This window comes from Lethenteron reissneri, chromosome 64 (genome assembly GCF_015708825.2).
Source record: "Lethenteron reissneri isolate LAM-NWPU_2019-01 chromosome 64, ASM1570882v1, whole genome shotgun sequence".
NCBI lineage: Eukaryota > Metazoa > Chordata > Hyperoartia > Petromyzontiformes > Petromyzontidae > Lethenteron > Lethenteron reissneri.
In genome coordinates, this window is record NC_083842.1 from 1,143,650 (window position 1) to 1,159,463 (window position 15,814).

At 48.0% G+C, this 15,814-nt stretch overlaps 1 long non-coding RNA gene across 1 annotated transcript; it reads right to left on the reverse strand.

Annotated features, from left to right (window-relative positions):
* Positions 1–209: 209 nt before the first annotated feature.
* On the reverse strand, positions 210–989 carry LOC133359208 (uncharacterized). The gene is made up of 3 exons (XR_009757157.1): positions 934–989; positions 472–531; positions 210–278 (listed from the first exon to the last, which is right to left on the reverse strand). It is a non-coding gene; the product is annotated as an uncharacterized LOC133359208 (long non-coding RNA).
* Between the last annotated feature and the right edge of the window lie 14,825 nt (positions 990–15,814).

Below are 15,814 nucleotides of genomic sequence, written 5' to 3' on the forward strand. Positions count from 1 at the left end.
CGCTAACCACTGCACCGCCACTCCACCTCTATACGCGTATAATTTGGCTTTATGACACTTCAACGATTCCCACGCGAACGCTTCCACGTTCGTGCGGAGAGCACAGGGATAGATCCTGTTCGACGAATCGTGAGCATTGACGGCGCGTGTTGTGTGTACTCGTGCTTGCGTGTGCTCCAGACCGCGTGTGTGTGCGTGCGCGTTCGTACCCGGCATGCTCGCCGTGTCCAGGTGCTTGCAGGCGGCGATATCCAGGGTGCAGTTGCGGTGGTCGCACTCTGCACCGAGGGACAATAACACCAAGAAGGAGACAGCGCAAGCACGCGGTGAGGCACGGCCACCGCTCAGCCACTCACCCCGGGTTTTCACCCTGGCCCGGGTGCCGCGCTTAGGAACGTGGCTAAGGTTTTAAAAACAAATACTTGGGTGTTGTCCGTGTGTCCCGCGAGGGGCTCACGGTGCGGGACTCACCAAGTGGGTAGTCGGTGGAGACGAACGCGCACAGCGTGAGGTTGAACACCCGGTGAGACGCTACACACGAGGCACACACACACACACAGGGCACCCAGTGAGATATATCCACACACACACAGGGCACCCAGTGAGAGATATCGACACACACACAGGGCACCCAGCGAGAGATAGCCACACACAGACATATAAATATAAAAACACGAATTATTATGCAAGCATGGCGATGCATGTATCATGAGCATTAAGAGTCAGAATGAGTCGATGGATAAACGCGGTGTACCTACAGCCCTAATTAGTCTCCCTGCCCTACACAGGAATCGCGCTCTCAGTCTCCAGGGTGCTCGCAACACGGCCCAGCCTCGGCTCACGGGGGGCTAGGGGGGAGTGGAGGGGAGTGGGAGCTGTGGAGGCATGGGTGGGGGGGGGTAGCGGGGGGAAGGAAGGACCCTCCTTGCTCACCGGAGTTCTGAGCGAGCTCGTGGTGGTAGTTGTGGAAGCACTCCGTGTTGTTGAAGCAGCTGCTGAGCGCGAATTCTGCACAGTGGACGCACAGAGACGCGACTGGAAAACGCTCACACACAGAGGCACTCACAGCAATGACAGCATGCTCTCGAATAACAGGACAATTATTAAACCCAGGTAAACCTTGCTCAGTCTGGTGCTTATTATTTAGGAAAATCCTGCATTGGGATGTTAGCTAATTTCAAAACAATAATGCAATATACGTGTACACTATTTCACAGACATAAATGTCCCTGACTCTGAAGCACGGGGGTTGTTAGTGGTCAGGTGAAGTTTGGAAAGTGCTTTGATGGTTTTGGCGATGGTGGTAAGTTTGTTCAGGTTCAATAAAGAGACCAACTGTGCTCTTGACTCCTGTACAAGACACTCGAGTTGGCCAGTGGTGGCCTTTACCAAGTTATGGCAAGAGCCAGTTGCCTCTCAAGGCTTTTTTATGATGGTGGAAGTCGGGCCTGGGCAGTTGAGATGGCATGGGAACACCAACGGATGGCTCACGCTGGAGACACGACAGAGGAGGTGTGGATGGGTGGGTGAGGGTTGGTCAGCCGTGGTGGGATTGGAGGAGAGATACCCACAAGGTCGTCGGAGGCGTGCGGCCGCTTCAGCAGGGCTTCAGCTGCATTGGGAGGAAGGGAGAACCACAAGCCACGCACCGCTAGTACAGCCGCCTATGAAGGCTGACGTGTCACGTGAGTGGGTCGTATGGCTACCCAGTGCTGATGTTTACACATTGAACAACGGAGGCCCAGGACTGGTTTAGAGATTACTCCCCACTGATTGCTACCGTGGTCGAGCATCAATCTCAGGTCACCAGGTTCAGAGCATGGTGCGCTAACCACTGCACCACCACTCATCCAAACAGCCAGGCACCCCCGGTCTCACCCATACCCCGCTGTGACCCCATCTCCACTTCCACGTGCGGTGGGGCTCCCCTCCTCACACTGACACCACACAGCTCAGGCTATCACAGCGCGATGCAGTACGATACACCAGCGTCTCCTTGGGCAGTGGAACACACACCGGGAGTGCGTGCCGCTCTACTGCACGGTGCCTGACAATTTGCCTGAAACGCATGGGGAGCGATGCTTCAGGCCGTATGGGAATTGTTCAAAATCCCCTCAGTTCCTTGCAAGCCTCGCCAGAGCTCACGCAGCACACATATTGTGTTCACAGGAGCTACTGCATAGGAATGCAACCCGTGTGGTGTTTTACATTTCACAGCAGCAGATGGAGTGGCACTTATTGTTGAATCTCACAATGGCGAAGAAACACATTTTATCAACCACGATATTGTATCGACTTTTCTTATTCCTAAAGTACTTTATATAATGAACTTCAAGACTGTACTAATGACGACCCCTACGTAGCTGTGCGAGTTAACGGTTTTATTTTATGGGAGACACAATTCAGGCATTACTGGGCCACATTTTGTGACATTCACAGTGGAAAGCTCTGTAATTAAGGGTCATGGGTGTTGTTTGACCATACTTCACCACCCTGGTCATTGTAGGTTCGTGAAGGTGCCAGGACCGGTTGAGATGCCACTCGCCGCCGACGTTCGCCGTGGCGTGGGAATGGACCTCGGGCTGCAGAGTTCACATCGCGGTGGTGCGCCGATCACCGCTATGACTACGACTACGTGCTGCGCCTGTGGCTATGGACAGCAGCGGCTTCTCCCCTGCGAGGGAACGAGGATCACGCCGGATTGGCCCTGAGCGGTGCCGCTGGGCAGCCGGCACATGGAGCACACTGACTATAGCGGGGGATCAGCCCCTCAATGCGTTTACTGTTCAATTCTCGCAACGTGGTGGTCATTTTATGGGTACTGACCTGAACTGTGTTGACCCGCCCAGCTGGGACTTGAGCTGGCAAGCTTCCACTTGTGAGTGATGTCCTGTGACCGTGGCCCATATCGGAGCCCTCTACCACTCGTGAATAAGCGAAGCAGGCGATGCTGCGTGTGGGTAACTGGGCTTTCTCTAGACGCTAAATTAGCTCTCTCTCTCTCACGGCTGTTTTCTTATTTGCTTGTTTGAAATGGTCACGTCCGAAAATGGTTTGTGAATTTGACATGAGGACTTTGACGCACGAACATCGCACTCTTCAAACAGAAACTCGCCACAGGAGTTTCATGTCCTACACTAAAGACCGTGCAGTAAATCTCGATTTGAAGCTTTCGTGACTGCAAGGATTCATATTCTTAGGTTTTTTTCGGTAAAGTCACGTAGGTAAAAAATACAAAATTAAAATAATAGAAATAATAATAGAAATAAAATAATAAATCACGATGTTTCGGAAGCAACACAAGTCTCCGTCATCAGGTGGGACCGTCACAGCTAAATTTACTGTATCAAGTGAGGAATAATCCAAGAGGCAAGCTCTTAAATACAAGTTAAGGGGGAGGGGGGGGGGGCTTATCTGAATGTGGTAGCCAGGGAATGGAACAATGAGGGGGGGGGGCGACGGGGCTAAAAGAGAATCCCGAGTCTTTTAGCAGAGTCCAACGTACCGGGACGCAGGAGGATTATGCCGAAGACGCGCTGCTGCCTTCTGACAGCCCACGGGGGAGGACCGAGGGCATGCCTCCCCCAGCGCAGTACGCCGGCCATCCATCGAACACCCCGCCGCCGTCGCAGGAGACGTTACGCACGACACACGCGCGTGTCGCCGACCTCCTGCAGGCTGCAGCATCTTTTTTAAACAACCTGCATCTCGGCGGACCAGCAGATGAAATCGCCATCACGGCCTCACCATCAGCAACGCCCGCGGACGATTCAAAATTGGCTGCTGTTACGACTCGCCAATCGGCGTCCATTTCCGCGTCATTGCCTGCGCGGCAGCCACAAGCGGCCGCCACTGCCACTGCACTGGCTGCTCCCACCACACCGACTGCGGCTCGTCTACGGCTCGTCTACGAAGCCACAGTCTTTACAGCAGAGGCTGCCGGCGCTCAAGGAGTGTTCCGCTTCAGAAGGCGACTGGGCCGCCTTCCAGCGCAGGTTCACCACAAGCGCTAAAACGTCGGGGTGGTCAGAAGAGGTGGCGCTTCAAGCTCTACCATCGGCACTCGACGACGAAGCGCTGGCGGCCTTCCTCACTGCGGCGCCTGCAGATCGCGCCACCCTGCAGCAAGCGCTTCAGCAGCGATCATCCGCCACCGCGTCGTGGATAGACGGCGCAGGGAGCACGAAACTCCCCTCGCCTACCAGAGCTCCCTGCTAAAGTTGGCGAAGGCAGCGTACCCCAAGGTGGGGGAGGAGCGAATTAATACCCTCGTCATGGAGAAGATGGCAATGGACCTCCGATCTACCATACATACTATCGATTAAGCGAACATTAACTCGTTACAAGTGGCTAAACATATACAGGCCCATCTCTTCTTCCAACGCCATGCCACTCCACGGGTACTCCCTTGCTAGTCACTGTCTACGCGTTGAGAATCCCTGTGTATTGTCTATATAGACAAATGTGTCTCCTTGCTAGTCACTGTGTACTCCTTTTAAATACTGTAGCTGTGTAGTGTCTGAGTAGTTACGTGTACTCGCATGATTATCGCTGTGTACGCCTTGTTAATCCCTGTGGAGTTTCTATGTAGTCCCGTGTACTCCCTTGCTAGTCGCTGTGCGTCCCTTGATATTCCTCATATATGTTCTATATAGACACAAGTACTGCCCTGAAGCCGCTGTGTACGCCTTGTTAATCCCTGTGTAGTTTCTATGTAGATGCGTTTGCTCCTTTGCTTCTTACGAGCTGTCTACTCCTGGTTAATCCCCTTGTAATTATTATCATTAGATAATAATAAGATTGCATGCATACGGTGCTACACATTGCATGGGTGTGAGCATCGTGGTGCTTGGCAGGGTGGATTTTTCTCTAGAGCCCTCAACTCACCAACGGCCAGTTGAGAGTCCTCATCCGGGTCAAGGTGTTGACTCATCACCCTCCAAGGGCGATAAAATCGCTATCACGTGGTAGAAAGCCAACATTAGTCATCTTTGGATAGACTGTGGCCATGGCAATGATGTGGGATTCCCGCTGCTGCTACTCACAGTTGCTGGTGCAGAGGAGCAGCACTGAGATTCAGCAAGAAGACCCCGACTATTTCGTATCAATTTGTGCTTTCGTGTTATTGCATTATCACAGAAGCTTCTGTTGGACCCAAACAATAATTTCAAAGTGACCGCACAACTTAGCGATATGAGGTCACTTGCCACGGAGTGAGCTTGGATACAGTAGACAGATAAATTTATGTCTTTGCCCAGCTAAAATTGACTGAGTAAAGTACATTTCTGTAATGCGGACCTTTTCAGATGTTTAAACCAGTGACAAGGTTCACATTGCACATTTTCCATTGTCTAATTGTGTGATTTATTTCCCTTTGTAATACGCTTTGTCAGTCCATGCTACCGGCTTCCATATCCGATCCCTCACCTTGTAAGACCAGACTTAGGTCAACAGACTGCAGGTGGCAGCATTGTCCTTTACAGCCGCATGATTGAAGGCTTGCGTGATGGCGACTGCTTTCATGACTCAATGTTGTTACAATTATTTATTCACAAACACATTTACAGTCTCAGCCTGCTCCTGTACCACGACAAAGCAATGGTAGGATACAGAAAACATAGATACAAGGCAAGACTAGAGCACCAGAGCTGTAGCGTGTGAGACAGTCACCAAGCTAAAGTGATTATTATGATTTCAAGATGGGTCATCAGTCATGCATGATCACTGCTGGATGAAGGCCTCCCTAATCCGTAACCATCTCTCATGGTCTTCCAATGTAACAATCCATTTAGGTCCTGCACACAATCCAAGATCCTTGCTCCATCTCCACGATGAATGTATTCCCATGCATTTTCCAGCCAGCATCCTTTCCACTGATTTGTCCTGCCCAATCCACGTACTGTTCTTATATTCTCGAATACACATGGTCCTCTTCCTGTCTCTTCATTCATTCATTTTTTTAAATGCCTATTTCCATGTTTTCTCAATTTTCAGCATGAGATCAAATCTTCAATAACTGCCCTAGGTATTCAAACTCGAATGGGTTTTTCAGATGTATTTCTCTGTTTACCTAAATTGTACAAACTGAGTTCAGGAAAGGTTTTTCTCCCATCGACCACATACATACTATTAATTAGATTCTGGGACAGACTACTTCTAATCAAATACACTATGAAAGTGGAACTCTAGTCAAATAAATTACGAAAATAACCAAATGCATATTGAACAGGCACGCGATCATCAATGCAAAAAGGCGGATGTTTAAAGATTTGCAGATAAACCGCGTGAGGGATTAACTCGAGACGGAAACATCACTGCAATGAATACATCCTCTTAAGCACGGTATGCCCACTCAAACTTTACAACGTGCATATGAAAAGTGCACTTGCCACATACCCTAAACGCGTCAAACATTTAACAACTCATTTAAAGTAAACCCACTTGACAAAGTCCACATTTGGCACAAGGACATTAGGTGGAAAGGTAATAGCGCGACATCACGGGGTGAGGAAATGTCCGTGGTCTCCTTGGTGTTGCATGTGGACTGTGGTGGGGCCCTATCCTCACCCCTTTCACGTGTATCTGTAATAAACCATATGCTGAACGGGGATGTGTGCTGAGAAAATGAGTTGTGTTCCAGCACCAGGTGCACGACTGACTGTGTGCACATTATGGAGCCAATAACCTGAGAGATCTTATATTAAAAATTCTCAACTTATATCTCAGAAACATCCAAAGTTACCTGGTTGTCAATTAATTTTGAGACCATATCATGGACTAGTCCTTGCCCATAACTCCATTAATATTTCCCATGCAACGGCCCAAATTGTCGAAAAAATAAAAAGGAAGTATATATCAAGGGATTGTCATACACAAGAAAATAAACATTGCAATTTATATAATATTTGGGTAATTTTTTTTATTTTAAATGTTATTGGTAAATAAAAATCGCAGAAGCACAATATTTTATCTAATGTTCTTTCAGACTATGATACAGACGCAAAATGACAAATATTTGTTCAGTCACCAAATGTCAAAACTCTCCCTGTGTTGCCGGATCCCTTGAGCACCGTAAAGAACCTCAAGTAGGATCCCAAGCCCCTCTCTTCCCCTGGAATTTCTGAAATGTCCCCAATCTCCAGAAGCCTTGCCACTTCTCTTATCAAGGCTTGCTTCCTGATGAATCCAAGGACTCTAGCCACACGGTACATGGTATTTGCCCTATGAATGATAGAACATGTCCTCACTTCATGGGCCCCAGGACCCATATTTAACTAGCAACCCCAACGTCTTTTGGAGGTGACCATCTGTACATCCCGCACAGCCAGCCAGCAAAACTTTGATTTTTACATAGAACCATATATCTCTTCACCGTTCAGGTCCCTTCTCTGTACTGTAATCCACAATGTATCTAGATTTCTCACGTTGTCTGTGTCTATCAGCTTCTCTTCCCCTGCCCCCTCTGTACTGTAATCCACAATGTATCTAGATTTCTCACGTTGTCTCTGTGTCTATCAGCTTCTCTCTTCCTCTGCCCCCTCTTCTACCACTCCCTCTATTATTTTCCTCCTTCCACTGTCTTACCCACTTACCTCCCAGCTCTCTTTTTCCCACCTTTCTCACTCTTTCTCACCTCTCACCCTCGTTCTTCTCATTCCCACCTCTTCCGTTCCCATCTCAATCTCTCTTGCCGCTCCCTAATCCTCACTCTCCGTTTCACGCCCTTTCACTCTCTCCCCACTCATCTCCATTCCCCTCTATTTCTTCCTCCTCTGTTCCCCTCCCGCACCTCCCTCTGCTATCGCCTTGCGCGAGGGACGTGGCTGGGGTGGAGGGTGGTGGGGAGCGGCACGACATTCTTTGGGAATAAAAAATAACATTTCCACCATGCTCCATATACAGGCTACGTGATGCGTTCACTCTTTTATATATTTCGATTATTGAAAACACCTTCGCCACAGGTTAGATGACTATATTGTTGAAATTACAGCCAAAACTCATGCGTGGGTATGAGGTCAAAATTGGTCGAACCTTTAAGACAAGTCTGTCAGCAGTGGCATAATGCATTTGCACAGGGCGTATAACTCACCTCTGTGCCTGGGTTCTAGTACCCATTCACCTACACGCAGGTACATGAGAGCTACACGAAGTTCCTGTACCCCAGGGTACCTATACAACTCCATTCAGATACATACAAAAGTTCAAAGAATTACGCTCGGTATCCGTGCTGCACACACCTGTAGACAAATTGATTCGGGAGAGGTCATGCCCAATCGCACTGTGCTGTATCTAGTCGGACTGGCAGGGCGGCTGTGTGGGCTGGGCTTCTCAGAAACAGGCGAGGTAACAACACTGCGACTGTCGGAAAGCCCCGAACTTACCTGTGCACCCGGCTTCCCGATCAGGGGACTGTTTATAACGCATTACTTTGACCCTCAGAGCCAGTCGTGATGTTGTAAAGAACACAAGCTCGTGGGCACTGCGACCTCGTTTTGAATAAGTTCACGTCCTGCATTGGCAAACACAAAATTCCACCAATATATTCTTAAATAAATCAGTAGCAGTGTTACGGTGGAGACTGACTACCACTCTAGGAATGTGGAATTTCCACTGCTGGCTCATAGCCACAAATGAAAATCAGTGCAACCGCAGTGCTCCAATAGAGGCAATTTGACTTGGGCTTTTTGCTCTTGAGAGTTTCAACTGCATACCAAGGAACCTAAATCTGTCTTTTGCCTTGGTGACTCATGGCGACGCAAATACCCCGAAACTCGCTCTCAAGATATTTGTAATGTTTCTAATGTTAATTAATTCTGTAATGTTCGAGCATGACAAACGCATGCAATGTACGATGTGTGCACAATGGTATTAGTAAATGACATTGCGGGAGAAACTATAATTGTTACTTATTTGTCCAGGATATCCACAATGAGCCGTATAACTTTTTTTTCAGGAGAGTACTGCATTGGTTTTTTATTTTAAGATGTTTAGGAAATTGACGATGAGTGTTTATACAAGTGGGAAGACACCAGAGCATCAGGAGAAAAGCCACACGCACGAGGGGACAACACTATCCCTGTACAGATGGAAACAGATGGCGGTTAATCCACTTGCTGTACCGCCTTCTCCTGGCGAGCCAGGGTATGGCACCTCGACGCCCACGGAAAGGGAGTCTCACGACACTTGTTTGATCCACCAACCCTTACCTCCGCAGTGCTAGATTACAGGCTGTCTAACTAAGATGTCCATCATCACCATGACAGAGACACTCGTCTACATGACAGTATCTTACAGAAATATTTGTCATCCACTTTAATAATCGTGGGAAATGTTATAAATAGAATAAATATTTCTATCTTAAAAAAAAATGTTGCACGTCGAGTACCAGAAATTGTTGGAAATTAAAATATTTGATTTATGAAAACAGCCCAAACTTAACAGCGAGCCGTGGTGCAGTCTTAGAGTCGCCACATCGCATGGCTGCCGACCCCACTCAAGGGATTGTGGTGGTATCACATCGAGCCATTGGGTGGCGGTGTGGTACAGTAGGCAGCGCACATTCATGTGAGTTCAATTCCAATCCACGGCTAACATGAGTGGCGTGTGATATCTAAACCATCCCGAGGTGTCTCCTTCACAAACCGCACTGACTAGCGCGATGAAGTATAGTCAAACTCCCTACGACCACATGGCATGGGGAAGCCTTCATCCAGCAGTGGATCACGCAGATAAGACTGTGTATCTCTACAGAAAGACAAAGATCCCCCATATAGCCTTAACAGTATGTCAGGGCGAGTGCTGTTGCTAGCACCTATGGGGCCGTCCATAAATGACGTCACGCGATTTTGGACGATTTTTGACCCCCCCCCCCCCTTCGTCACACGGCGTCACAAAAAGTCAGACCCCCCCTCAAATATGACGTCACAAAGCTCTGCCCCCCCCCCCCCCCAAAAAAAAAACATGCTTCAAATCGCTTTAAACTATTGTCATTGTAGTGCGTATTTAATGTGGCGCTGCCCTCTGATGTTGTAGGAGAAAACATTTATAAAAAAAAGTCTATTTCATTAAGTAGAACGTGTTGTCTATATTTATTTAAAGTTGCGCATTTTGATGTAACGTCACAACCCCCCCCCCCCATCGTCACACATCGTCACAAATGTCTGACCCCCCCTAGGTGCGTGACGTCATTTATGGACGGCCCCTATGACGGCCAGCACGGAACATGAGGGGGTTGGTGGCCAGCACCAGGTCCGGCCGCCTTTGTCTCCCGAGGGGCGACATTTTTAGACACCGCACCAGGTGCTCATTAGATTCTGAGTTGACCTAGGGGAAGCCTAGGGCGATTTACATAATCGTCACTGATATTGACCGTGAGCAGAAATCAAACTCGGGTCGCCGGGTTTGTAGCACAGCGCACTAACCTCTACACTACCGCTCCCCCTGTGTATCTACCCACACACCTGTACACAGGCACATGAGAGAGATCATGCAGCTTGTACCCCCTAAGGATGTGCTCCTGATATTGGATACATGCAAGAAGATCCGAAAATTGGGCCGAGATACAACATTTTGGTTGATCCAAATATTTATTTCAAATTGGTCGGTCTCTCCACGTAAAAATATACATTTTAAATTACACAACCCATTTGTCCCACGGCTTCTGAGAATATATTATTTCAGCAACATTGAAAACTCTGGACCGGTTTTGACAAAGTGCATCAACAGTAGTCAGGGTTGATTTCATCAGTGCTCGTGAACTCAGAATTATTTTATATTGTGTACAGGAGAACTCCTCTTATCTGTGAGGATGTGCAGCAGAAATATTGCAGATCTTATTATCTGCGGGGAAAAAATTCGCCGATAACGCTGCAGGGCGAATATACCGCATAATTCCTTTCATCTGCCACTTGTTATAACATGACTAGTGACGTAACGTTCGGTACCCATTGGTGAGTCTGCAGGTAAAAGGGTGGATTTGTCATGCATCTCCAAACATCTCAGGTAATAGCAGATTTTAGCAGATTTTAAAAGCAACAATGCGGTGCTTCAAAACCCTACGGCTGTCTCTGTATCTCCGTGTAAGCAACGGAGACGGATATATAGAGACACATATACATACAGATACTAAGAGCCCCAATATAGCCTTAGGAACTGTCCATAAATGACGTCACGCGATTCTTAACCCCCCCTTTGTCACACGGCGCCACAAAAAGTCAGACCCCCCCCTCAAATATGACGTCACAAAGCTCTGCCCCCGCCCCCCAAAAAGCTATATGCTTTAAATCGCTTTAAACTATTGTCATTGTAGTGCGTATTTAATGTCGCGCTGCACTCTGTTGTAGGAGAAAACATTTATTAAAAAGTATATTTAATTAAGTAGAACGTCTTGTCTATTTATTTAAAGTTTCGCATTTTGATGTGACGTCACATTTCTCAAATACCCCCTCGTCACACATCGTCACAAATGTCTGACTCCCCCCACCTAGGTGCGTGACGTCATTTATGGACGGCCCCTTAACATACTGTCTGTCAGGGCAAGTGCTATCAGCAAGCACCAATGCGGGCCAGCACGGTACAAGAAGGGGTGGGTTACCAGCACCACCCTGTGCACTTTGTCTCCACAGTGGCAGTGCTTATACACCGCACCAGGTACTCATTTGAGGCTGAGTCGACCGAGGGGAGGCCCATGACCGGTTCAGATATTCATCAGTGGTGTTGGCCGTGAGCGGGAATCGAACTCGGGTCGCCGGGTTTGTAGCGCAGCTTGCTTGACCGCACACACATACATATTATGTATGATGGGTACACTATGGGTACAATCATAGATAACCATGGATAACGGTAAGACATCGGGCAATGGATAATAGGATAATAGGGCCGCGGATAAGAGGAATTCTCCTGTGTCTGGTTGTGCTGCAGGGCGGCTGTGTGGGCTGGGTTTGTCCGCAACCCGCGAGCGAACAACGCCGCGACTGTCGGAAAGCCCCGAACTTACCCAGCGCCCGGTTTCCGAGCAGTGACTCAACGCGTGCTATAAATACCCCACGCGGAATGTGCCAGCGGGCAATAAAGCAGATAGATACCCGGTAGGCGCCCGTGGGCACTGCGTGTGACATGGATCAAACCCACGCGTGTGAGGGTGATCTCTCAAAGCTCTGCGCAGATGGATTAATCCACAGGCTCAATCAACTCGGTGGACCCGATCTGTATGTGGAGTCTACTTGGTGCTGCACTTCACGAGCCTCGCAGTCCCTATTTCAGAACCCCAGGCAAGCCCTTGTGGTCTCCCACCCGAGCGCTAACCAGGCTTCAGGCTGCTTAGAATGCGAGATCCGACAAGATCGGGCGTATAAAGGTGATTGCTGGAAGACAAATGGCGATGCAAATGCTGCTGTTGAGTATAAATCTAGAAGCGCAATAGGCCGTTGGCCGAAGGGGCCGTCCATAAATGACGTCACGCACCTGGGGGGGGGGGGCGTCAGACATTTGTGACGATGTGTGACGAGGGGGGGGGGGTTGAGAAATGTGACGTCACGTAAAAATGCGCAACTTTAAATAAATATAGAATTGTTATAATAACACTCCTACAACATCAGAGTGCAGCGCCACATTAAATACGCACTACAATGACAATAGTTTAAAGCGATTTGAAGCATGTTTTATTTTCAAAATGGAAATATGGTTTTGGGGGGGGGCGAGCTTTGTGACGTCATATTTGAGGGGGATCTGACTTTTTGTGACGTCATTTATGGACGGCCCCTAAACAAAAACAATACATGTTTTGGGATTTATATATTTGCCGATGTATTTATTTTATTATCTAGAATTCTCCATGACGTGCATAACGAGCTTTAATGTGAATAGTCCATACAGCGTACAACGAAGCAATGCCCGATCTACAAATACGAAGAAGACATCACAGCGTTACACTCAACCGCTCCTTACGCGGTTATCTGGTTTGACCACCTGAATGTCAAATTGCAGTTGTTGCTCTGCATCTGTATAAGTCATAGAAAAGAAGCAGAATGGGAGTAGTGTGGTAGCAGGTGCACTCAGTAGCGCATCCATTGCCTGAAAATCAGGCATACACGGGGCTGCCTCATGTGGCTGCCATGTTCATGACTGTGGTGTCGGTGTGCGAGTAAAATGGTTCACGTATTTCACTCGCGCGTTCACGTGTCCAAGGACAATCCGACAGCCCTCGATGTTTGGTGGATTTATAAACCCGCTGTGTTGTCAGTGAATTACCTGATGATCCAATTGTGATTTTTTATTGAAGTAGCACCACACAAATGACATTATTATAAGCACGATACTCCTCTTACTTCATCCACTCAATCCATTTCCTTCATAAATCGTACGACAATTATTAGTAAGAAATTATCTATCATGCTAAATCTTTTTTTTTTCAGTTTCACCTCGTATTCAAATTGTGCTGTTGGCGTCATGAGATAGGAAGTTGACTGGAACGAGGCCTTCGGCTCGCTAGGATGGAGTTCACGCGTGTGCTGTGCTGCATTCTCCTGGCACCTCAACGCCCACGGAGAGGGATGTTCCACAATCTATGTGCGATCCACCAATCCTCACCTCTACAGTGCTGGATTATGGGCGTGCAACACCAACGTCTGGCAAATAATATACACTCGACTGGGGAAAATTCTAGATTTTATGAGGAATTTCAAGAATGATTCACAATGTTTCATGTACAAGCTACATTAAGTTTTCACTCGCGATTTTACTTTTTTAAACAATAACCACCTTCGGCACAGGTTAAACGAATATTGTTGAAATTGTAGCCACACCACATGAATTGGTATGGGGTCAAAATTGGTCGACATCCAGGTAACGTTAGACTCGCCGTGAGATAAGTCTGCAGCGTTTCTTGCCCAGAACATTTAAGACGAGGTCTGTCGGCAGAGTGGCTGCATGCATTTGCATTGGGCGTATAACTCGCCGCTGTGAGTGGGTTCTAGAACTGCACGCAGGCACATGACAGAATCCACAGAGCTACACTATGTTACTGTACCTCCGGGTACCCATACAACTCCATGCAGGTACATATGGAAGTTCAAAGAATTACGCTGGGTGTCAGTGCTGCAAACACAATTAGACATTGATAAGGGAGAGGTCATGCCCACACGCACTGTGCTGTATCTGGTCGGACTGGCAGGGCGGCTGTGTGGGCTGGGCTTCTCAGGAACAGGCGAGGTAACAACACTGCGACTGTCGGAAAGCCCCTAACTTACCTGCGCACCCGGCATCCGGATAAGGGGACTGTTTGTAACGCCTGACTATGACCCTGAGAGCCAGTCGTGGTGTTGTAAAGAACACAAACTCGTGGGCACTCCGGCTTCGTGTTGAATAGGTTCACGTCCTTGCATTGGCAAACACAAGATCCCACCAATATATATTATGAAATAAATCAGGCATGTTGGCCTGATCGGAGCGTCTCACCCAAATAATTGTAGCCTCTTATCAGCAGCAGTGTCACCATGTCAACTTACACACATGTACACAGCGACATTAGGGAGATCATGCAGCTATACCGTGCGTTTGTACCCACACACCTGTACACAGGTACATTAGGGAGATCATGCAGCTACACCGTGTGTTTCTACCCACACACCTGAAAACAGGTCAATTAGGGAGATCATGCAGCTACACCGTGTATCCGTACCCCCAGAGATATGTTCCTGATTTTGATGGATCCAAAAAAGATTCAAAAATTGGGCCGAGATACAAAATGTTGGTTGATACAAATGTTTGTTTGTTTCAGATTAATCGGTCTCTCCACAAAAACAAAATGTTTACTGAAATAATTGGCCCCACGGCATTCTAAAAACACATAATTTCAGCAACATTCACCAAGGCAAGCAAACTCTGGACAAAGTGTCTCAGACAGGCTTGATTGAATCAATGCTGGTGACTTCAGGATTATTTTCTGCTATGTATAGGATAACTCCTCTCTTCTGTGGTGATGTGAAGAAGCAAAATTGCAGTTTCTATTATCTGCAGGGTTATCCACTATTTTACTCCTCTTATGCACGGGGTAAAAATTCTCGCATAACCCTTGGACAATAGGATGGATTTTCCACAATACTCCTCTTATCCTTGCAAAAATTGTGGATAATGAGTAGTGACGTAACCTCTGGTACCCGCTGTTAACTCTGCGAGTAATAGGGTAGATTAGAGAAAAAAATCGCAGGTAATAAGCAGAAGGGACACGTATCTGCTTTAAGGACATATGTCTGTCTCTATCTCCATATAAGCAAGAGACGGATACACAAACACACACAGATAGGAAGACATAGATCCCCCATATAGCCTTAACAGAATTGTCTAGCAAGTGCTGTTAGCAAACACCTATGACGGCGGACACGGTACACCAGGGGGTAGGTGGCCATCACCACGTCCGGCCACCTTTGTCTCCCTAATGGCAATGTTTGAGTCGACCTCGGGAAGGCCCATGACCGCTTCAGTTTCGTCACTGGTGTTGGCCGTGAGCAGGAATCTAGCTCGGGTCACCGGGTTCGTAGTGCAGCGCGCTCACAGCACGCACCCAGACACACACACAATGTATGATGGGTACATTATGGGTACAATCACCGATAACCAAGGACAATAGTAAGACATTTGATAACGGATAATAGGAGTTTTCGGGGACCCTACAGCCGCCACGGGTAATAGCGCCATGGATTAGAGGAATTCTCCTGTGTCTGGTTGGACTGCAGGGTGGCTTTGTGGACTGGGTTTGTCCGGAACCTGCGTAGCAAACAACGCCGCGACTGTCGGAAAGCCCCGAACTTTACCTGTG